At 36.2% G+C, this 25,092-nt stretch overlaps 2 pseudogenes; one reads left to right on the top strand and one right to left on the bottom strand.

Annotated features, from left to right (window-relative positions):
• Nucleotides 1-169: 169 nt before the first annotated feature.
• Nucleotides 170-1,130, top strand: LOC113780663 (annotated as a pseudogene).
• A 1,997-nt stretch (nt 1,131-3,127) lies between these two features.
• LOC113781335 lies at nt 3,128-10,888 on the bottom strand (annotated as a pseudogene).
• Between the last annotated feature and the right edge of the window lie 14,204 nt (nt 10,889-25,092).

The raw sequence follows: 25,092 nt of genomic DNA, 5'->3' as shown, positions 1-25,092 counted from the left end.
TTTTTCTAACAGATGAAAATTTGGAAAATAACAAAAGGGAAAAAGCTGCATTCTTCTACTTTTTCCTTCTCCATTCTTCAGCCTTAAAAGTTTTTTCGGCCAATCTCACCGGCACAATTTCGAGCATTTGCTGGCAAGAAGGAAGGCATAGACAAATATTCATTAAATTACCTCCATCCCTAAAATTTCCATTAATTTTGGGATCCTGCTTGGTTATGTTTCAAATTATGCCTTCTCAGGGCTGCCCGTACACACAAATTGGAGGATCGTGCTTGCCGTTGGGATTCTCCCTTCAGCTTTCACCTGTTTTGCTCTGTTTATCATCCCTGAATCTCCGCGGTGGCTAGTAATGCAAAGCATGACGACCAAAGCCAGGTTGGTGCTTCTCAAAACAACTGAAAATGCAAAAGAAGCAGAGGAGAGATTAGCTGAAATACAACTAGCTGCAGGGCTCGCCAACGTTGGAAAGCACGAGGAGAGATCTGTATGGCGTGAATTACTAAATCCATCACCCGGGGTTAAACGGATGCTCATTGCAGGTTGTGGAATTCAGACTTTCCAACAGATCACAGGAACGGATGCAACTGTGTATTATAGTCCTACAATCTTTAAAGATGCCGGGATCAAGAGCAGTTCGGAACTTCATGCTGCAACAGTTGCCGTGGGGTTTACCAAAATAGTCTTCATCCTGATAGCTATTTTACTTATTGACAAAGTAGGTAGAAAACCACTTCTTTATGTGAGTACAATTGGAATGACTGCTTGTTTGTTCATTATGGGATTAACTCTCTCCTTCCTGGGGAATCGTCCAATTGGGATAAAGTTGGCCATTCTCTGTGTATGTGGAAATGCAGCATTCTTCTCAGTGGGAATTGGCCCAGTTTGTTGGGTTTTGTCCTCTGAAATCTTCCCTCTAAGGTTACGAGCTCAAGCATTCTCCATTGGGGCTGCGGGGAATAGAGTCAGTAGTGGCCTGGTTGCCATGTCTTTCCTAACCATTTCTCATGCTATATATAGTAGGTGGAACCTTTTTTGTCTTTGCAGCAATTTCAGCTCTTTCTGTTGCTTTTGTTTACAAGTGTGTCCCAAAAACAAAGGGGAAATCACTAGAGCAAATTGAATGTTTGTAGTCCTGCAAATATAAATCTAAGGACCGATATTTATAGACAAATATTTCTTACGGGCCACATAGAGCAACCAAGGAATCTTCTTCTCGGATTCTTGCCACGCCAACAGATGCTCATTTTTGTTCTCAACCCACAATTGCAGAATGGAGTTGATGAACCACTAGAGACTTCAGAACTTCTGCTCCTCATTCGGCAAAAATAAGACTTCAGAACCACTGGCAAATGCTCTAGGATGAAATGTTTAAAGATCCAGAGTAGACTTTTGTGGTTGCAGAAAGGCATATGCAAATTCCCGTCAATTATCAGTGATTCTGAATATCCAGAGATTGGAAAAAAAATTTTGTGGTTGCAAAAAGGCAGGGAAGAAGGAGAAGAATGTTGGTTGTCGTCCGTTGCAAATTATTGTTCCGTTAAATATTGCTCCATTTGGTTTTACCCATTTTTTGTTGGGTTTACAGTTGGTTCTAACGACAAATTTGCCATTTCCCGTCAATTGTCCTTGATTGGCCAAAATTACCTAATTTTGAGGATGAAATGTGTTTTGGGTGAAACTTTGAGGTGAAATTGGTCAACAACCCAAACGTTGAGGATGAAAGTGCATTTTTCCCATGTTAAAAAATGGGGTCATATTATACCCACTTTCATCTTATGCACTTCATGTTAATTCTTTGACTTTTAAATAATTGAAATTTTAGGAGGAGGTGAATGTTTTCATTCCAACGCCAGACTAGGCTACCAATGCATCTTTCAGCAGCTTTCAAAAATTCTAACAGTTATTGCATATTGAATTATTACACAGACCAAAATTAGAGTAGTAGATTCTTCCACAATTTGTTGTAGTAAATTCTAACAGTTGTAATTATGTTATTTCTTAATAAGGGACTATTAAGAGAATTTCAAAGTTATCAATAACAATAAAAATCCTTAAAATTATAGCCCTCCCCTACATTGTATACAGAGTTCTGGAAGTGATAAGGTACTCAGGTTCTATCCTCTCTAACTCTCAAAAGATACAAAATATTTAAATAAAAGGAGACATGAATCTATCTTTCCATTTAGTGCTCTTGTCAAATCAATTTGGAAAAGTAAGGGTTAGTCTCATCTCCTATTCTGTCAAAAGAGAGGGTGAAAAAAAAAAAAAAAAATCTCATCCTCCTATAAAATTTGTGACAGGCTACCCACAAGCCCCTAGACCAGCACTAGAACAAAAACAACTACAGGAAAAAAAGGGGATAAAAAACTACCTGACGGGTATTTTTGCAATCAATTAACAAAGTGAAGTCAGTTAAATTCAGATCAGATCAATTTCTTGCGCAATTACTGCAATGATATATATATATATATGTATATATATATAGCATAATTTTATAAATAATAAATATGTATTAATGGCAATAATTTACTCTGAATGATAAATTTGATTTCAACAAGCAATCAACGTTGACTTTAGTTTTCTAACAAATCATAATTGTCACCTTTTTTTTATCCTCCTTTTCCACACCTTTTCATCCCCAATTGCTAGGTTAAGGATTCGAATTTTGAATCGATCCCTAGACCTAACATAACAACAGAAAAGACTCTAAGAACTTTCCTGTTATTATAAATCTCACTCAAGCATGTAGAATTAATTAGTATATAAGTGTGATGCCGATTAACAAAGTTCAACTAATTTAAAAGTCAACGTTGATTTGCAAAAAAGCCTTTCAGAGAGCTACTTGAATTGTTGGGGCTTTATGATTAAATGGTGTTTCAATGCTGATTTTTCCATCAGAAATCAACAATTAATTGGTATGCAATCTGAAAAGCGCAAAAAAAAAAAGGAGATATAGTTGAATGTTAGCTTTCATGAGGCAAATAGTACAAGAACAAAAGTTAACATATATTTTCATTCCATGAAAGTAGTAGTATTATTGTTGAGTCTAAGAAGGTAAAGTGCCTGCTCAAGTAAGCCCACTTTCTCAGAAAGTTGCCATTGAGTCTGTCTTGTTGCTTCAGAGCTCTTACCTTTTCTGAAAGTTAAATGACTTGATTGAGAAGGCAAAGTGAAGCCAAAAATAGCTACAAATCCCAACAGGATTAGTGTAACATATCCCAAGAAGTCATGTCTAAATCCAAAGTAACTCCTCATAAATTGTTCCACTGTTTCACCTGTTTCAAGCTCCTCTTTTACATCCCCAAACTGTGAAACAAGTAGTCCATACAATGTCCAAGAGACAGGACAGATGTAGTAGTACCATCTCCACCACACTGGAATTCTCTGCAATGGAAGGGAAAAAAAAAAATGAAACACATTGAATTCTAGTTATTTCTAGACAACTATCATCTATATCTTGAGGAGGGTTGCTAGGGACCTTACCGTTCGAGGGATCAAAAATCCTGAGAAAAGATTCCATATTGCATAGAAAGCTGATGATACTACTGAAGCAATATTATGGTTAGGTGTTGCTGCCACTGACATCATCCCATAAAATGTGTAGTATAACAAGGTGATGTACATGAAACACAGATACCAAAAGAACTTGGTAGCTGTCCATTCAAATCCAATCATGGCATAAACTATAGTTCCGTAGCTGACTGCTTGAATTAGAACGTAAGGCAGCTCAATAGCCATCTGCATGAAAAGAGAGTTTGATGGCAAAAAGTATTGTCATCGTAATCTTTTCTCTAACGAATCAAAATTTGGGATGAACATCTTTCAGCATATATTGGACACATACATTTTTGCCTGCAATATGGGTAACTGTGACATTACATTTTGCAATTGTAACTAGGTTAGTCATTACCTGCGCAAAAGCGTATGAAAGAGATGAGTACATTCCTGCAGCTCTTTCTCTATAAAAAACTGTTCTCTCAACAGCCACAACAGGCTGAACTGATGTAGCATTTTGTACACCCATAAACAGGACAGCAGCATACATTGAGCCCATTGCATTGAAAAGATCTTGTTGCTTCCTCCTGAAATTGTACATTCCAAGAATTGGAAAACTTTGCGTGGAGGAGATAATAAACAAATGGATATGAAAGGTGATATTTGAAACTTCATTTCTTCCCACAAAATTCACCTTTTGGTGCCAAGATCCCAGAAAATTGTTCCAAACATTAAAGCAATAATTGTTGTGTAAAAAAGACGAACAGCAGTGTATCGTGGATTTCTCCAATATGACCAGTGCTGTTTCCAGAGGCAAGCAAGAAATTGGATGTAAAACGATTCAGAATACTGCGTCCGGAAGTATAGTTCTTTGGAACCCGGGGCAGGTGAACTCAACTCCTTGATAAGTGCTTTATTTCTCCTAAATCACCAAAGAGTCCTAATCAGTGCATTTGAGGATAGTAACATTTAAATGTTATGAGGTATGTTTGGATCCAGAATCAAACATCTACCAAGCATGAAGAATATATGTCAGATCAATGTGACATTTGAGAGTAGTCTACCTATAGAGTTCTGAACTCTTGTACACTTCAGCAAAATCAATACCAAGAGCTGCTTCTTGTGCAACAGAAGTTACCTCCAACATCCAAGTTGCAGGATTGTAACCATCTTTAATTTTACTAACTCCATTGATCTCCTAGAGAAAGAAGGAATGCAGAGTTACAAACTTTACCATCTCGAGAACTTTTTCAAGTATGTCATAGGAAGCATCATCACCTCAAAGTATTTGATTAGCTGAAATGAGTGGGGTCCTAATTGGCCAACATATATTTCTTCTCCTCCCCGCTTTAGGAGCACTAGCTGCGAATCTTACTCGTGTTATTGATCTATGTTTCCTTTTTAGCTGAGAAATGAAAACAAATGAGATGTCGGAGCCAGACCAGTACTTACTTCATCAAAAGCATCAAAGATATCAATGCTTGGCTGATGTATTGTGCACACAACAGTTCGGCCTGTGTCCACTGTGTTTCTCACTGTTCTCATCACTATTGCAGCTGCCCTAGCATCCAGCCCAGATGTTGGCTCATCCATGAAAATAATGGATGGGTTGGCAACAAGTTCCACAGCAATAGTTAACCTCTTTCGTTGCTCAGTTGAAAGACCATTTATTCCTGGCAATCCAACTAGTGCTTCCCTCAGAGGGGTCAGCTCCACTAGCTGCATGACTTCTTCAATGAACATCTGCAATTCATTCACCGACCTTCAATTGATTCACATGTGTACAGGAAGAAGAAAATCTGCCAAATATTTTATCAGGTTAAAACATTTCAGATCATGGACGACCTTTCTCATTTCAGCATCAACTTCACGAGGCAGTCGTAGCCATGCAGAATATTGCAAGGACTCATTTACAGTAACATGAGGAGAGTGAATGTCAAATTGTTCACAGTATCCTGCTATACGAGCAAATGTTTCTTGCTTCTTTGGATACCCAGATATAGTGATTGTTCTGTTAGAACTCCTGGTCTAAACGCACCACTGACACCTTTCAAAAGAACCAGCCTGTCTTCTGGAATACCTTGAGCTTTCATCTCCTGCAAGAACAGTGTGTTTCAGATGTGTGGATGGCAAAGAGTATAAGAATAACCTAGATTCTGTAATGATATCAACAGTGAACTGCAAATGAAAATCCTGGAAGGAACACATTTTTAATAAGAGTTTTCCAATAAATTTTCTTATATTTGTGAGAAGAAAAAGGAAAAAGAAATTAGATGACTGTAAAGAGGATAACTTCAGCATCTGAGTTTCATCATTTGTCCTCTTTCCCTCAGATCAACAGTAAAAAAGTAACTGTAACAATTATTTCCAGGTTCAAGATATACCTGTGGCATATCTACCGCATATCTCAAATCTTCAAAAGTCATACAAAGGGGTTCAAATGGTAGAACCATTCCCTTCCTCTTTGAGTTAGATTGATCAGGGCTGCCTGTACCTTTGGACCTGGACCTTGATAAAATAGTTTCTCCAGCATTGGTACGTCCTTCTGCAGGATTGGATACAGAATGGCTTACTATCAATCAAGAAATGGTAACTAAGGGCAGTGCAAGTGATGACTCACCAGAAGAGCTCTTCCCTTCTGATGACAATACATTAACCTCTCCTTTTTTTGCACTGTTCTCTGGTAACTGTTCTTCAGACAGTACTGCCTGATGTTTCCCCATCGCTGCATTTATAAATCTTGACATATATAAAGATTCGTTTATTTGCTTCATTGTTAGAGATAGTAAATTAGGACAAACTTTAACACTAACGTTTGAGGTATGTCAGAGCCAATATGTTCAGAAAATTGAATAGAAACATATATCCAACCAGAACTCCTACTCCAGTCCAATACCAATGCGCTTCTGCAAATATACCACGAGACTTCAAGAGTGATACGCCTAGTGTCTCTCTTGAGCCAGTAGGAACCTGCAAAACAAACATTTACAGAATCTCCAGCTTCAGATCAAGAGATCATTTTCAAATATTTGCAGAAACCTATGAAAAATGCTCACATGTCTCCAGCTCTTTCCTAGAAATTCATTTACAGCAATAGCGTTTTGCCCATACATCAAAGGCGAGATCCAGTAACCCCATATCCACCAGGCTTTTATGTTTTCTGCAAACAAGTAGCAATTATCTCAAGAAATCTTGCTTACATAAGCAATAAGAAAAATACTTGCAGACAAATATAATCCTTCAAAAGTTATACTCCTTACCTCTTGATAATATAAATCCACCTAGTACAAGAACTGCAAGTATTGCAAATGACCCAAACGTGTTTGCCACTATCATATCTCTTCCTATAGCAGCCATAAACCGAAAGAGTCCTAAAGCCATCTGATGAATGCAAATGAGAAGAAACATTTGTCTAAAAAACCTGCCAATCAACATGAGACATGAAGGTCTAATCAATTCATCCTTTCTGGTAATTTTTCTATGGGGTCTAAATTAGGTCTTACAACCAGGTAAGAGAGAACATTAAAGACATCAATACTCAATATTCAAACAATATCATATTGCATTTGTAGATTTTGATTCTGATTCAAAGTTCTCCAGAAATATTGGATAATCTCAATCAAAAGAGCAGTAAAGATTTTCCCCTTGTGTTGAATAATGATGTAAAACCGTTTGTAAGAAGAGCTTGACAGTGATCGCAAAAGCTGCGCTTAATAAATTTTTGGCCTAAATTTGAAGCAGTAATTATTTGTTTTAGCGTATCACTTAATATGAGCAGTCGCATTTAGTCAGAAAATTGAAAGGTCAGAAATGCAAAAATTACTCTTAACTTATGATCAGTTCTAGCCTGCTAAGAAACCGCAACTAAAATCCACTGAGAAGAGACTATTTTGTAACTTACCTTCCGACCTCAGGATCATATCCAACAACATAATAAGTCAAACAGACCCAACCAACAACTTCAGCAAGGGTGATTGGTATCTTGAGGATCCATGTGGGAAGAGCATATGCCCAGGCAGGGAAGAAGAGAAAGTCACGTTGCTTGTAGAACACTGGAAGTTTCAGTATACTGAGGGGAACCTCTGAGAATCCATTAAACATTAGTGCAACAGTAGTGAAAAACAGAGCACCCAGGAAAATTCCACCATCATTTACTGTATTTTTGTGCATCTCAGTTCTCAGAAACATAGTCATGACAATGATTGCCATGAGAAAAAGCTGAAATGTGAGAAATAGCAGTCATTACAGTCTTGTCACAAGACCTGAAAGCCAAATATTTATATATTCACCTATTCCAAAGAAAAGAAGAAATGGTTACGGCATCCAACCAACCTGTGCCATCTTGAATATGTGAACAAATGCATTCCTTTTCATGAGCAGGTATTCTCTTGATGCACATGCCTTCAGAAGCTCCATCGTGCCAACTCCATATTGCTTACTTGTTAGAGCTGCAGGGTGTCCTTTGGATTTGTCAAAAGGTACAGAAATTTCATCATATAGTTTCAGTCCAACATGGAATGATTGACATGCTTCTGAAAATTCCCTAGCAGAAATAAAGTGGAAAGGTTCATCCCTCCGAAACCAATACTGCTCTTGATCTTTGTTTGATGTGACCTTTAATTGCCAGCCGAAACAATAATAGGCAAAGTTAGTGGCTTGATTTGATCTTACTTCAAGGTTAGTCTTTAGTAAAGGCGTATAAGGAATCACCATACAAAATCTGTTCTTACTTCTTGGAGGAAATCAGCAACTCCTTTCCTCTCTGGGCATTTAAAACCCATGTGTTCAAAGAATTCAAGCACATTCTCACGGGGTCCTTGATACACAATTTCCCCATCTGATAGTAGAATTATATCATCAAATAGGTCATAAGTCTCTGGTGCAGGCTGCAGCAGTGAGATTACAGCGGTTCCTTGGAGAATGTGGATGTATTGTTTCATTGCATTGACAATCTGAAAAGTTGTTGAACTATCCAAACCAGTAGATATCTCATCCATGAAAAGTGCCCTTGATGGTCCAACCAGCATTTCCCCTGCATTATCCATTATAGAAAAAGAAATCCTTGAGAGGTGAGGATACCTAATGATAGGTTCAGGTGGAATTTGAAGTGTTCTACATGCTACAGATGACCACAATACTTCTACTCAGGGATGGAAACATAACCACAACTTCTTTTGAACAAAGGAAAAGAAGTCAGTATGCATTTCCATTTTTCAGAAATAATAGTAGTTTCCAAAGGCTTAGTAACTCTACTTGTAGTTTGCACACATCCCTCAATTAGGAGAAGAGATAGAGGGACCTGAGAATCTGCCTTGAAGTGCACAAGATTCTATACGCTTTTAAAAAAAAAAAAGATTCTACGCTTTAAGTTTTTACCTGTTGTGACACGCTTTTTCTGTCCTCCTGAGATCCCTCGTATCATTTCATCTCCCACAAGAGTATCAGCACAGATATCAAGTCCTAAGATCTGCATACAAATGAGAAGCAAAAAGAAACAAACTGATAGTTGAAAATGTAGTAAGGGGGTAAGAAATTGATCTTATTAGTTTTTACTAACTTCAGTTATTACCTTTAGAACATAATCTGTAGCAGCATGGGACTCTTGCCCTATAAGTGCCAAAGACTGAAAGATCAAAACAATCATATTAAGGCAAGGCAATTTGAGATGATAAAAACAGATGACTGATTAAAGCTTATTGCAGTTTGCAGAAGCGTTTTGGCCAATGCCAACATGTTAAAAAATTTTTGAGTTGAGATAATTTAACCTTCATGTAAATATCAATGTCGGGGTCAGGCTTAATGTTTGCTTCTTTTTCTCTTCTCAGCATTTCTGTCATCAGTTCTGCCAATTTTACAAGTGAAAGTGAAGTAAGAGGAGTTGTATCATCTGGAAGCAGAGTTGGAATCTTTAACCAAAATGTTTTAATGATTAGAAGACTCTTACTCACCATAACGAGGTCCGACTCCTTGACATCTCGCAGAAAAGGCAATTGTTTCTCTCACTGTCAATTCACCTATATGAAGATCATGTTGACTTATATAAGCTGAAGACCTTTGAGGAACAAACTCATCCATTGTATGGCCATTGTATGTTACAGTCCCAGAAACCTGTGGTCCCCAACAAGGAGGTATTAAGTCATTGGACGAAATAAGTCATCATCAACAACCAAGAAATCAAGAATTCTTGTTTCCTTACCTGCAGATCAGATTGCAATTTTCCAGCCATAGCTAACAACAATGTTGTTTTCCCAGAACTTGGGGGGCCTAATAGCAGTGTCATTCTGCCAATTAAGATCACATTTTAGAAACCAACTTTTAGGTCTAGTCAACAAATTCTCTTTGTAGTACTTGCTTCCCTTACCTTCCAGGCTTGATAATTCCACTGACATCATGCAGTATCACAAACGGTTTCTTTCTCTTTGGAAGAATATGGAGATTGTTCAACAAACCCTTCAAAATAAGAAAATTATTATCAATTGGAAAACTGCTGATAAACATGGCAGTATCAAAAAGTGAATATTTATAGATCCATTACCTCTAAAATATTGACAGAGAAGTTAAATACTGTAGGCAGAGCTCTACTGCCAACATAAGCTTCTGCTTCAATGTTTAAATGCTCAAACCGAACTTCAATAGTTGGAAGCTGAATACCAACTCTACAACCAACTTATAAGACACAATTAAACCAAGAAAAAGGAAATTGATCCCACATTAATCTCAAATTTGTTTTGCTTCAAAATTGAAGTACAATTACCTGTCAATACGTTCTCTGAGCTTCAAAAGAAATCTTTCATTATCTTCCTCAGCAGTTTTCACTAACTTCTCAACTATGTTCCTTTTCTCTAGAGGGCCAAGCTTCTTGATATCAATTTCCCTGTGATGACCCTCTTCTTCTTTAAGTATACCAACTTGTACACGCTTGAATGTTGGAAGTTTCTCTAAAGCAGCCCATTTTAGTGCTTCTTCTTCATCCTCTTCTTCTTCTCGACTAGACCTCGAAAAGATTTCCATGCCTGTGTTTGTCCATAAGTTTGAACTACTTAGCCTTACACTACTGAGTCTGTGTAATTCACCAGTACTACTTAGCCTTATACTACCGAGTCTGTGTAATTCACCAGTCTCCATTTTTCAGGACTTGAAGCAGCAGAAATTGGTTATGCCAACTTCAGCCCTCCTGGAACTGAAGCACAACTAATCAGATAAGATCTAAAATTATACTCTCTGTTTCTCAGTGAATCATTTCTTCAGGTGAACCTTTTCTTCAGACAAAGTGATACCAAATTATTCTCTGTGTTTTGTAGCACTACTAAAAGATTTTAAGATAGGATAACTCATAATTGGGACACTGTGTAGTGGGCTCATGCTATACCAAATTCTGCATATTTATGGAGAGATTTCATGAACCTTTGATCTCTTGGGATGCTAATGATAATTGAACGTCCTTGCATACATCACACTAGGACCTAACTTTAACTGATAGAAACATTTATTACATGCATGAGCAGTGAGCCCATCACCTTTATTGCTATAATTATCAGCTCTCTAATCTTTATTTCAATTCTCAAGTCTCCCTTGTTCCTCTTCGTTCTTATAAAATCATGATTAAGGAATAAGATATAGAAGTTGAATAATTTTCTTACTGTAAACTCTACCTACTTATTTGCTTCATCTTGTGGTTAAGAACCACAAAAATTTGTACAGAATGTGAATTTTCATTACCTCGTCGTATAAATTGGTTTACAATTGCATTTTTTATGCGATCGTACTAGTACTATATCACAATTTTTGGACAACCACATAAACCACTTTTATCCTTTCATAACTTTTGAGTAGATGCGGGGCACAATTTGAATCAGGAAGTTATGTGTCATGGTTTTACATGTGTGGCCCTATATCGATGATGGATGAGCTGAAACTAAAAGCATGAATAAAAGTATCTTTGAAGTACAGATTTCTGTGCATTTCTGACAACTTAATTTACTGTTTTAATTTTTTCAATATTTTTTTTAATTCAACACTTATGGAATAATGGGAAATATCGCAACTAGAAGTTTAGCTTATTCTCTTTTTGACTTTTTCTCCAATGGTGGCCCAGGGAATAGTGTGTTTGGATCGTAAATTATTTGAGATATTTTTACAAGTATTTTTTGTGATGTGATGTATGTGAGATAAAAAGATAATTGAAAAGATAAAAAGGTGTATTGAAAATTGTAATGATGATGTAAGCAAATATATTTGGGCAAATAATCTCCTGTCCAAACACACTCGGTACCCATAAATTTTTGTTTTTGCTTTTTGTTATTTATGATAAAGTCTCTCTTTAACATTTCTTAACGAGAGTTCTGTGTTTCTCTTATTCATTCTTAGTGCGAATTTTCTGTTTTTTCAAGAATTTCTACTGATACTTTTCCGTAGCTTTTCTTATTTCAAATCTAGTTGTCAGATTTATCTGAATTTTTTTTTTTTGGATTTTGGTTCAATCTTCATACATCTCATCATTATTATTGGAACTTAAATCAATTATTAGCAAATCAAACAATTGTAATATGCACGGAGGGACTTGCAGCGATTTATTTTCTTAGAAAAGATTTTGAAATTTCTTGTATTTTTCAAATCAATTCACAATTCCTTTTGAGATCTTTATATCTATAAAATTGCAATATGTTATTTTTAGTGCAAATTTAACGTGTCAATTAATACAGATTTCTATGATGTAAATCAAATTGTGGTGAACGATTTCCAGAAATTATCTTTTTTCTTTAAAGTCGTTGAAGATCACAAAGATTCGATGTGATGGCGAGTCAATTTTTGAAACACACAAAATATCTCTTGTAGGCTGTCCTACAAGTACTTGCATGGGTCCAGCCCCGGAAGCGGATAGAGCTTAAGCCTTCTACCACCTTGCAATCTTTTTCCAGGAGAAAAGGAGTGGAGGAATCTCAGCTCCTTTTGTTTTTTCCTCGGTGGGAAAGGAAACAAAAGAAACGTTAATTGTAAATTCACCCAAAATTTCAATATCAAGCAGCAATCTTGAAGATCCAAATCCAATATGAGTTCAGTGAGTTGGTCACCCACAACAGCCTTTTATATATATATATATATATATATCCACCATAAGCAAATATCGTGTCGACAAAAGGAAAAAAGAAAAAAGTGAAGCAGACTTGAAGAAATATGGCTATAATGTAGTATAATTGTATAATGCTACTAGTTAATCACGTTGTAGTAATAAAATTCTCAAGTCTACCAAAATTTCCACTGATGAAAGCACTTCGTGTATATCACTGAGATGGTGGTGAGATATAACGTTTTAGTAACTTTTTCTGTCTAAGATTCAATGCATGTAATCCTCTATGGCAGTATAATCTTTTGATATTTGAAAGCAATCGTTTTGAACTTAATAAAATTTTCATTCCAGCAGGAACTTTGTCAAAATTACTCAAGTTAATGGGATTGGGATGCCAACGTACACAAGTTAGTTTGGTTAGAACGGCTGGTCACTTTCTCACAAAAGGTTTTGATTTCGAGTTCTCGCTACCAATGTGAGGGTTATAGTGGTAGTGATATGTAAGAAATAAGAATCCCTATAAGTGACTTATGATTTTGGAATCATACCTTGATCCATGTTGATTGTTTCCTACAAAATAAAGGGGGAGGGGGGTGGGGTAGTGGGAGGGTGGCGAATTTACGATTGAGGAGGCGCGGTTCGGTAGTGATTCGATGGGGGGGGGGGAATGAGAGTGGTTAATTGTGTTTGGTTGATTTATTTTGTACAAGATTTAATATGCACTTACATAAGTTATTACTCTTATATATTGGATAGATGTGCACAAACAAAATCTTTTACATTATGATCTTTTGATATTCAAAAAAAAAAAAAAATCTTTTTGAACTTAATAAAATGTTCATTTAAATAGGAACTTTGTAAAAATTACTCAAGTTAATGGGATTGGGGAATGTTAATCATGTTTGGTTGATATATCTTGTGCAAGATCTAATGTACGCTTACATAAATCATTTGAGTAGGTGTGCACGTGCGAAATCTACACGTATAACAAAGGTTTTTTTTATTTTTATTTTTTATTGAAACTAGAAAGAATTTGAATTTGAGAGCTCTTACTCTTTTCTTATACCACTCAATCCGTCCCTCACCCAACATAGATGATAGAACAAAAGTTGTATGTCCGGATATGAAATAATGTCCAAAAAAAAATAATAATTAATACACACACTAAGTGGAACGAATGATTCAAGTGAAATGGAAATAAAAATGAGACCGCCGCCCACCTCAGCCCATCCAATTCCCCTCTTTCTCTCTCTCAATAAATAGCCCTCCACTTACTGAAAATTTGATGAGTGGTTTCCAAAACATTAGTGCTTTGACTGCTTTTTTGTTAGTGCATCACTTCATCTAACAAAATCCCCTTTTGCTTTCAACATTCTACCAATAATACAGTGCCTTATTGCAGCCAAGTGCAATGATACTATGTAATTTATGTCAATCTCAAGCCATTATTGCTGCAATAAAGCTTTACAACAATCATCTATATAAATATTAGTGGTTTTGAGTTACACTCTAATTAAGTGTATGTGAATAGTAAAAGCTATAATTATTTGCGAAAGTTTTTTTCAAAGAAATTTGTTTTACACTTTGAGATTCGTTTTGTTAAAATTTTTTATTAAAGTAGAAGTGTATAGATAACTAGTTTTTGAAGTTGAAAATCATGAATTAGAGGTTCTGGATTCCGATCCTGCTCTCCCTCCCTCCTTCCCTGTACCATTTCTCCATCTTGTTAAATCCTACTCTTCCTCTAATTTTTTAAAAAAAAACTATTTTTTGGTAGTTACCCATAGATATGGATAATTCTTGACATAATTTAAAGTTTTTAATTGATGAAAAGATGATTTTATGAATATGATAGGACCATTTTCCTTTATTGTAAGGAGAAAATTGGTAATTTAAAAATGATAGAAAAGTTAACAGCACTAGGCGGCTCCTACTAAGATAAGAATGTATAAACAAGCAACTGGTGCTGGCATACTTGTCACTCAGAAAGGCTAAATCATTGCCAATTTAGTATGGATGGAATTTGAATTCATCTCACCTCATTTTCTACCCAAAAAAAAAAAAAGTAAAAAGATAATAGGACTGTATAAAGCTATAAACCAATATATCATTAATAGAGGGCCTCAAGGAAATAGAATTTTCATTATTAATGAAACATTTCAAGGAAATGCATAAATTAGAAAAATAAATCAAGTGGCTACTTGGTTGTACTTGTCCAAATGAACAAAATGTTTAAAGATTAAAAATTTATAAAATTACTGAAACTAAGAATGAAATTTAATTAGATGCAACGAACTCGAATCATATCCTGGCTATTATTAGTTTGGGTAAAATACATAAAACCCCCTTATGGTTTATCTATTGTACATAAAACTTCCTTAGTATTTAAAAACCCACACATAACCTCCCTATACTTTGGACTTCTTTGGAACTTGGATGAAAAGCATCCAAACTAACGGAGTTTGTGATACACGCGTGTATTAAGTGAGTTTCAAGTGACATTGTCAAGGACAATTCAGTATTTTGCAGTTTTTTTTTATTTCCTTTTTTTGGTTTATTTTCCTTCTCCATTTCTTCCCTGCTCACTACCAAACTGGTCAATAACACCAAAATGGTCAACGACACCGGTGAATACCAATCATCATCAGTACACCATCGAGTCCCACCAGTAGCTCACATCGACCATCACCAGCAACTCTACACAAATCACACTAATCAATGCCAAATGATCCCAAAAACCAAAAATTTCAATTAGATTATAGATCGGCTGGAAGCTCTGTGAGCAAATAAGAACAAAAATTCTCAAATCTAATAGTCTCAAAATATTAAGGCCAAACAGATAAAATTCTCAATCAAATGATCCCAACCTAACACGAAAAGCCTTCAACATTCTAATAACATGTGGTCTGCTATCAAGCTTCAAATAACCCAAATCAATGAACATGATAGCAAATTAGATCTGACGATGGCCATCTTGTCGGTGGTGTCAGTTGAAGACGGATGGAAGGAAAGGAAGGAAGCAAAAAAAGAAAATCCACAGCGGCAAGGAGGAGAAATCGAGGTCCACTGCCTTCATGTAATTGGAGAGTGAAGATCCTCTTGGCTTGCTTGGAATACTGAGAGACAGAGCCTCCTAATCAATTGCGATGGGGCCGAGACCTTCGAACGATTGCTGATGAAGATACAAACGAAAGAGCCGGTTTTGTTGCCTAAGAAACTAATGATTCAGAGGAGAAAGAGACTAAGCAATCCAAGTCTCCAAAAAAGTTGCTGCTTAGATTTGGGTTCTTAATTTTACAGAAGAACACATGAAAAAGTCATGAGTCTAGATCGGCAGTGATAGAGATGCTGTTGAAAATGAAGATGGCGAGATGGTGATAGTGAGATGATGGTAGCAATGAAAGGGTGGTGTTGGCTGGATTGATGGGCCAAGAAAAATAAAGGAAAATCAAAGGGGAAAGGGAAAACAAAAAAATGTTCTGAAAAAAAGGAAGAAATAAAAGCCTAGACCGTTCTGACATTTCCTTGAAGAAGATGATACTTCTTATAAAATTTCAAATGAGCCCCTTAGTTCTACCTTTGTTTCAAATGAAGGAATAATGTTTTTAAAACTTTAATTGAGCCCTAAGTTAACCTTTGATTTAGTTTGGAAATAGGGTTAATATAGGAAATTTACATCTTTCCGTCAATTTGGATGATTTCTGTCCATTATCCAAAGAAGTTCAAAGTATAGGGAGGTTATGTGTCGGTTTTTAAATAATGAGGAAGTTTTATGTACAATAGGTAAACCACAAGGAGGTTTTATGTATTTTACCCTATTAGTTTAGACATTTTTCTTTTAATACAAGTTTGAACATTAAAATTAAAAGGAAATGATATTTGAACAACTCTAAAATGTTAGGAAGGTACAAATTATAGTCGTAAATGTGACAACTATAGCAACTATTTTCATATCACTATTTCTCCAGATTTTATTTATTTTTGTAGTTATCCTAGTAAGAAGTCACAATCTTCTCCACCCAATTCCAATTAGAAGGGCAACAAATGCATAGAACTACAACCATAACAATGCTAGACAACTAAAGCAAATATAGATGATATAGATGAAGTTAATGAAAGATTAATTTAGTAGAGACAGTGTGATTAATTTAGTACACGTGCACAAGTTTAAATTACTACACTCTTCTCCGCAAGTTTTATTATGGTCATTGAGCAATTTATGGATTGCCGCCACTCTTCAAGTGTATAGATTGTTACATTCAATCGCATGAGAGTTCAAAAGATCAGGTGAATGTCTATAGGGGCTGGATGTGCCGCCTAACACATAGGGATAATGCAAGAGAATTATATAGAGTTTAGCTGTATTAACATAAAATTAATTGTTAACAATGGTCGATAACTTTTTAAATAGTAAAAAACATTGTAAATTTCTTACAGGGAAAGATAGTATACCGTTGTACATATTTTATATGGTGTAAAGGACATGATCAATGGATAATAGGGATGTGATATTGTCTGAAGTATAAAAAATGAAAAATTGAGATCAGTATTGGTAGAGGTTGGTGCAAAACTTGGAAACAAAATCCAAGAGGAGAGGTACCAAGTAATTAGCTAGTCTGACTGCATAATGAGTCACCACTTTTGACTCTAATCATTTGCTTCCTCATGGTTCATCTGTAGAGCTACTCTTTATTTTTTCTGGAAGTTGAATATCTTGATTGCGAAGGCAAAGATGAGTGTGAAAAGAGCAGCTGTTCCAACTATGATAAGTGCCAAGAATCATCAGAAGTCATGGTTAAATCCAAAATAACTTCTGATGAAGTTTTCTACTGTTTGATTAGTGTCAAACATGTCTTTCTTTGATGGCTCCAAATTGTGAAGCAACTAAACCATACAATGTCCATGCCACAGGGCAAATGTAATAAACCACCTCCACCAGATTGGAATCCGCTGCTGAAAAGCAGTGAAAGAAATAAAAAAACATAGTTCATAGCTCAACCTGATGCCAGATTAAGGAAAAGAGTTTACTGGTTTCGGAATGATGAAACCCGAAAAAGAACTCCATATTGCATAAAACGAAGATGAAACAATAGCAGCAATGTTGTGGTTTGGAGTAATTGCAACTGTCATCATCCCATAAACTGTGAAGTACAAGAAGGTAAAATACATGAAGAAAAGTGTCAAAAGAACTTGACAGCCATCCATGCAAACCCAATCATTGCATAAAACTAGAACTCCATATATTAAAGCTTAAACAAGAAAGTAAGGGAGCTCGATCGCGACCTGCTTTGACAAGGTAATAAAGCTATTCTTAGTTTTAAAAGAATCTGACAAATACTGCAAAACTGCAATAGTACAGAAAGTGCTGAAAGGGATGTGATCAATGTTGCCAGTAAGACTGTAAAGAGTAATGAAACTGTTTAACTGAAACTTTTGTAAAAATGTTTGCAATTTGATCATCAGTCTTGGAATGAATTACTTCTTTTGGTTTCTTGAGCCAAACTTCAAATTCAGTACTAAGTTTCTTAATGTATCCAAATGACTTCTTTGCAACTTGAAAGTGAAATTCCCATGCATAATAGATGAACTTGAATAAGAAATTTGCAATACAAAAAATGATTGTTACGAGCGACATAAAACAATTCTTCAAATTTTTGTATGGTTTTTCATCAACTTAGTCACCACCATCATCTTTGGGTAGGTTTTCGTGAATCTTCATAACATAATCTCCTTCAATTACCTCATCAATGATCTCCTCTTGAATTTTAGCAACATCTGAATTTTTCTGCTCACAGTACTGCACTTTAGAATTGTCAATTTCTAACAAATTCAAAGAAAAATTATTGCCTCTCATTTTCACTGAGAAAAGCTCATTGTCAACTAGATCATATATACCACAAGTCTTATTTTTGAAGATGACTGAATAATTTTTCTCTAATAACTGCCCAACACTTAATAGATCTTGATTAATTTCAGGTACATACAAAACATCAGAAATAATTTTGGTACCTAAACCATAATCAATAGCACACTACCTTTGCCTTTCACCTTAATATAATCTCCATTTTCAATTCTGAATTTGGAGATTTGTGATTTGTCAACCTTTCTATATATAGATTCATCATATGCCATGTGATGAGTGCAACCACTCTCTATTAGCCAAATTTCAGTACTGGAATTACTGCTTGCAAAACAAGTGGTCACAAAAAGTTGTTCCTTCTCTTGTTTATCAACCATCTAAGGTTGATGTCCTCTTTTTCCTTTATTTTTGCAAACTCTCTCTATATGTCCCATTTGCTTGCAAAACCTAAATTGAATGTTAGGCCTAAACGAACAATATATTGAAAAATGTGAGGTTTTTTTTTTTTACAGTGTGCAAACAGAGGATTTTTGCCATTTTTCTTTTCATCTTTGTTATTTTTCTCGCTTGTTTCTGTCAACTTGTTAAATTTGATCCGTATCTATTGCCTGAAAAGCACCTTCAACGAGTTCCTCAGTTCTTATGGTTCGTCTTTGTTCTTGTGCCTTTAAAGCATCGGCCAATTCTGCCAAAGTCATTTGAGAGAGATCCCTTAGATTTTCAAGATAAGAAATCTTGGCTTCAAACCTCTCTGGTAAATTCACCAAGACTTTCTCCACAACTCTGCTATCTAGAAGTTGTTCTCCAATCAATTTGATTTTGTTTACAACATTTAAGGGTCTATTAGAGTACTCTTTAATGTTTTCTATGTCTTTTATCCTAAGGAGTTTAAATTCTCTCCTAAGGTTCAAAACTTGCATTTATTTTGTTCTATCATTGCCTTGGTAAGCTATTTTGAGAGCATCCTGAGCATCCTTTGCAGTCTCACAAGTTATAATTTTTGTGAATACTGCAATGAAAACTGTTGAATGAATGCACATCATTGCTTTTGATCTCCTTTTGATCTCACAATTGTTGAATCTTTCGTCAGTTCAGGAATAGAATCTGTCTCTACCATATCTCAAAGATCACTAGCCATCAAGTAGGACTTCATTTTACAGCCCAAATTTGGTAGTTATCACCGGTGAAATTTGAAAGATTGGACAAAAAATTGTTTCATGACATTTTGTTGTTGAAGGTTTAAGTGTATAATTTGATACTAACTAGGAGGTATAACCGCGGCGTTGCGCGGTGGAGTAACCTGCATGAATGCCCATTTAGATGGGATTAAGAAGGGTTTATATAGATGATGATCGCGTGTTTGGATTAAATATTAAGAGTACAACATAGATTAAAAGTCGATTACTGTAAGAAAGTATGAAGAAAAAAGGAAAGTCTGCATTAAATGTAAATGCGGTCTAATTGTTTGGAATTCTGAAACTGGCTGGTGCGGTAGATAAAAAAAGAGCTCGCTTCAGACAAAATGCATCTGTATGACAGTACTTCCAGTTGTCAAATTGTGTAGCAAATTGATAGAGCAGTTCGTTACACATACAGAATCATGGCAATCAATGTGTTACATGGCTACAAAAGCTAGGTGCGCTGATGAATAAACGGATAAATATACCATATGTTGATAAGCATTTGGGAGGTACACAGTATAAAATTCATTGCTAACAACAATGTAGAAGATGTCAGCCTTCCAAGCAAAAGCATCTAAATGGAACGCAAGGGACACATATAAGTTTCAACAAAACACAAAACACAAGCTTTGCATCAGCTCGAGCTTGTCTATTCCTGACAGTATTCAAAAGATCTGTAACAGCATTAATGCAACTTAACAGAGTAGCATAGACAAGGAAAGATCAGACAGTTTTTGTTTTTTTGTTGTTGCAAGAGTCATCAACTTCTGTAGATTCTTCTTCTATTTCTCCAGAATCTCTAAACCTTCTTGTGAGGCGAACTCGTGGTTTTGAAGAAGATCGTTGTCCCTCTAGAACGAAAAAGCAAGCAATGTTAATAAAGCGAACAAGAGGAATGGAAAGCAAGATTGTAAAAAAAGGAACCTGAAGAACCAGCTTCTGAGTTCTGTGCTTCAGTTTGAAGAAACTGATTCTGAACACTGATGCAGGAATCTTTGTTGAAAGAAGATGTTGCTGCATTTTCTTCGAAGTAATAAGCAATTGTGTAACGGTGATTTCCACTACCATCCTTTGTATTTCCTGGTTTCAGTTGGGCAATGAACATCTTTTCTTTAAGCTCTCTATGCACAGTTTCCAGTGGGAGTTCTTCATTCTGTTAAATAACCCCGTCAACGTGTATTAGTATGATAATCTGCATGCATTTAATACAGAGTTAGCCAAAGGTAGTCGTAATTTCGACCTTGTTATAGTGCTCCAGTGCTTGAAGTGCAGTGAATTTAAGTAGTGATTCTGCTAGTTCGCCAAATATTGAAGTTGTGACTGTGTCAGTTTCATCAGTGAGATCAACATCGAAACGACATCTGCATCAATATGTACTTGAGAAATAAGTCAGTAAATTCAAGAAAGTCAGTGTTATTTAGAACAATAATAGCTCATGAACAAAAGTGCTAATTTCCTTGGTACAGCTTTCTGTTTCTCATTGCAGTGGTTGCATGTGTAAGCTGAATCATAGTTTGCTGATGTCATCCGATAACATTTAATACAAGACATATACCAATACTTCTGCAGTATATGTTCAAAAGAAAAGCAAGCCTTAACCCACGCCACCTGCAGAAATTTGTAAACAGATTAGAGGAATATTTAGGTGTATATATATGTATAAACAGATCAGGAAAATAACACAGTTGTATCATTTGAAGAATTGAATCCAGCAATAAACAAGTCATGACCTTTTGAGCTGGGGTAATATCCACAAGCGAGGTAATTTTGTGGTTTCGATCATAAAACATTCTGGGACTATAATTGCTGTACGACTTGTTTTGAACAAGAGTAGAGAAACTCTTTTCATTTCTGACAGCCCTATAAAGTTCATTGCAGAATAAATGCAGTAATGAATGTCAAGTAACCTATCCTAGCGAGAGAAAAAAAAAGAAAAGTACATATCAAATAAACATTGTAAGACCAGTGTTTGAGTTGGTTGGCGTCTCTAACTGGTGGATTCACAAGAATAACTGAATCATTTCTTGTTGATAGGGCGATTCCTGATAGGTAAATACAGTTAGAATAGGAATGAATAAACACACATAGAATTAAATTATCAAAAATTTAACTTCTATTAGGCCTCACCTCCATAAGTAACAACCTTGAGTCTGCGACCTATCACAACTGGATAGTTGTCCTTCTGTTCAGTGATAGTCTTACCCTCATTCTCAATGAAGTCGTTCCAAAGAGATAATATCATTGGATTCATCCTACATAAGAAACAATAAAATGTAACCTTTTAAACTGATTTCATAGCACATAAGCTTGAGGACATAATTTTATGTAGTGCACAACAGGGAATAATTGGGAAAAAAATAGTCCATACTCCTCATTGATAATAACAAATGATAGGTTGCAATTTGATAGTTAATTTTATTATTAATTTTCCCTATTACTTAACCCAATGTGAATTAATTATTAGATTCTACTCACTTTTCGTAATTTACATTTATTTCAGGGAGTAGAACAAAAAGATCACAATAAAGGCCAATTTGATAGTTATCAGGAAAGAGTCCAAATAGCAGGCAATCAAGGGCATTCGTGGAACAAGGAAATGCAAGACCTTTTTGGTAATTTTGATCGAAGACAGCAACTAGAAAAAGGGCAAAGAAAGCAAACCTCGGGGGTCTTCTTGCTCTGGTGCGGCGTCCGCCGCACAGAGCACTGAGCTACTTAGATAGGATTTAGAATTAGAATTGCAGAGGTGCACTAGGATAGATTTGCTTTTCTTTTGACCGTTTGGTCTCCTTCGTCTTGGAGTAGAGAGCTTTTGACTTTTCCTTTGAGTCTCTTGTGGCTGCCTCCTACGTGAGTCAGGAGCATGGAAGACTAAATCACCAACTTTACTTTGCTTTATCCCTTCAATTGAATTGAAGTTTCCTAAATTTCTAGACTATGGCCGCGAGTGATGCTTTGATTCTGCATGGGTTTTCCTCATCAGCAATGAGCTAAACCCCTTTGTCTAGTCAAGGGGACAACTGAAGATTTGGTTCAACAATTACTGTGAGATCGAATTTATTTTAATTGTTTCCTCCATTTATTGGTATTCATATGTTTCCTGCTTTTAACTGTTATAGCTCTTGTGTATGATTGATTAGTGCGCAATAATTAATTATTCATATGGACTATTTTGCTAAATAGGGGTAATTGAATCCGTAATTGTTCGTTATCTCTACCTCAGTAGCAACTGGCGTAATCGGGTTTATGTCAGGGGAGCATATGATCTAGTTTAAACAAACCCTCGTAGCGTGTTTGTTGGTTAGGATTGGGCCTTTCTAATTATTAATGCAATCTAGAGATTAAATTCCACGGTCGTACCTGGGGTTATTTTTGGGTTAGAGAAATAGCTAACGGTCGTACCTTAGCTATCGAGAAATTAAGGAAGGGTTGGTTGTTTATCGCGTGCATGGCAACTATAACTAATCTATTACTAAATGTTGGAATTATCTGTGAATCAATGATCAGTGCCTGAACCATTTCTGAAGTATACCCTTGGCTAGAGGTATCTTAATTATTTCTTTTACTTAATTATTTTCTGCAGTTAATTAATTTAGTTACTCTCATTTTCCAAAACCCCCCATACTTTGGACTCTAGAAGAAACGAATTATCCCCAGTCCCTGTGGATTCGACCCTACTCACCGCTATATACAGAATCTGTATTTTATTTGAGCAGGTATTTATTATTGCACAGGTTCGGCACCTGTCAATTTTTGGCGCCGTTGCCGGGGACTGGCGCTAGTTATTTGTTTCTTTTTCAATTCATCTTGTTTACATTTTTTTTTATTTAGTTTATGGCTTCTTACACTCCGTATTTTGGTGATATACTGGATTTTATTTCCGGGGAAGGCAATGAGGCTAGTTTTTTTGTGAGGTCTGCATATGCAGAGGCACTAAACTCTGTTAGAGAAAGAATGGCTGCTGCAACCTGTGAAATTTGTTATGCCAGGGATCATTCAACCGGTATGTGCCCCGAATATCAAGACTACCTGAGTGACTATCTCAAAAAAAAATTTGGAGATTCTTCACCTCGATCTCAAACGTGGTATGACCCTTATTCAAACCGGTATGATCAAGGATGGTGGGATAACTCCAACGTTAATTATGAAGAGGGGCCAATGAGTTTTCAGCTGCAAGAGTCTCAACAATCGTCATTCATGTCAGACTTGCCCTCACAGACCATCAATGACTCTAAGAAAGGTGAGAGTGCAATTATCCTGACAAGTGATATGGAACTGCAAGAGTCTCAAGAAGGAGGATCCAAAGATACAGTTGAAAAGGAAGTTGAAGCGGAAGACATGAGACTCCAACATCAAATTATTCAAGTGAATGAATCCAGTGAACAATTTCCAAATGCGGTGACATCTTCTCCACTCCTTAATCAATATTTTCCTAATTCCTCCTCTTCAATTCCTGTTACTGAAATTGATTTTATTATACCAGAAAATCTGAAATTTCATGACAGGAATAAGTTAAGAGTGGCAATGAAAAAATATCTTGAACCGATGAATGCGTGTGGTGGAGGAGTGAGTGGAGAATGCAGATCATTGTTGACTTGTTTAACGCCATTTACTAGTCCATGGAAGCCCGTAACTCGTGTGCTCAAAGATTACTCCATCTATGAGGGTTACCAGGATCATATTGAAGATGAAACATTGAAACGAGCCACAAGATTTTATCCCCCGTGAACAAGCATAGCATGTCTAGCCAAAGACATTAAAGAAACGCGCTACTTGGGAGGCAACCCAATTGTTTCTTTTAATTGTTTGTTTGATTTCGTGTGATAGTTTAAATATATTTCCCTTGAATTCGACTGATTTTGGGTTTCAGTTTTCGTTGTTGCTAATATGTAGGTGGCATTTCCTCTTGACGCGCCCGCGTGATGAAGTGCGGGACGCTCACGATCAGAAATTTCTGAAACTTCTGGGAGCTCTCGTGCTCTCTTGACGTGCCCGCGTCAAGTTCGCGGGAAAGGTAAGATTCAAAAAAAAAAAAACAAAGAGAATTTTTCTTATCACCGTAGCTTTAGTTTCCAAAAATTCAAAAAAAAAAATTTAAAAAAATTGATTCCCGTAGGAAAAAAAAACAAAAAAAAAACAAAAAAAAAGAAAGGAAAAACTATTTCTCACCGTAGCTCCAATGGAGCCTAAAAAAAAATTTTTTTTTTCTTTTTCCTTCTCTTCTTTTCTTTCTTTTTCTTTCTTTCTTTTTTCTTTTTCTTTCTTTCTTCTTTCTTCTTTCTTTCTTCCTTCTCCCCTGCTCTCTCTCTGTTGTCCGAATCCCTTTTGCCCGCCGCCCACTCGCGCCGCCCACCTCACTGACGCCACCACCTCGCGTCTCGCGCGAAGAACCAGCCAGCCACCCACTTCGCACCTCGCCACCCGCCGCTGCTGAAGCTCCATCGCCGCCGACGCTGCCCATCTTCCTTCCACACGCAGCTCCTTCCTCA

The sequence above is a fragment of the Coffea eugenioides genome, chromosome 8 (assembly GCF_003713205.1).
Source record: "Coffea eugenioides isolate CCC68of chromosome 8, Ceug_1.0, whole genome shotgun sequence".
NCBI classification, from domain to species: Eukaryota; Viridiplantae; Streptophyta; class Magnoliopsida; order Gentianales; family Rubiaceae; genus Coffea; species Coffea eugenioides.
This window is presented reverse-complemented; position numbering and strand designations above follow the sequence as displayed.